Consider the following 759-nt stretch of genomic DNA (forward strand, 5'->3'; position numbering starts at 1 on the left):
CTTCAGACACACCAGAAGAAGGCATCCTCTTCCTCCTCCTCACCCTTTTTTTTTTTTTTTTTTTGTTCTCCCAGGGCAACTTCCAGAGAATTGAAATCAGAATGGTAAACTGAGGTTGGGGTGGACAGGGAAGGGGGGGGAGTGGTGCACAGGCGTGGTCTCCACCCTGCCAGTTACACCCAGGTGTATTGCACCTGATCCCTACAGCATCTCGCAGACCTGGGTAAGCTGCTTAAGGCTACCCCTTTCCCAGCGTGGCTTTTGCCCCTCCTCCTCCTCCTCCTCCTCACCACCACCACTTCAGCCCCTCCCCACCCCACCCAGTCTGCTGGACTTGCTTCTGTGCCCTCCCCGTGCCCTCCTGCACCTCCGGAGCTCTCTCTACGTCTCCGCGCACTCACGTCTAAGAGGAATCTTGGACACCTTCACATCATTGCCTAGGATCCTGCGCGGTCCTTGCTGTCTGTCTTCAGACTTTTTCTCGCCTCTCATTCAAGATCCTCGGTTTGCCCATCTCCTCAGTGTCCTATTCTCAGGGCTGTCCTCTTGGGCGAGCTCTCCTCTCTCTCCCTTGGTCCGGGCCTGCGAGCCCCTATCCCGGGCTCTTTCCCTCCTTCCCTCCTCTCAACCTCCTTTCCTCCCTCCTGGGTCCCTCCCTCCGGCTCGGCCTAGGGGGTGGGGGGCGGCGGCGCGGCGCGGGGCGGGGCAGGGCGGGCGGGGCAAGGCAGTGACGCGGGGCTGGCCGGGCTAGAGGCGCGG

The sequence above is a fragment of the Mus pahari genome, chromosome 16 (assembly GCF_900095145.1).
Source record: "Mus pahari chromosome 16, PAHARI_EIJ_v1.1, whole genome shotgun sequence".
Lineage (NCBI taxonomy): Eukaryota > Metazoa > Chordata > Mammalia > Rodentia > Muridae > Mus > Mus pahari.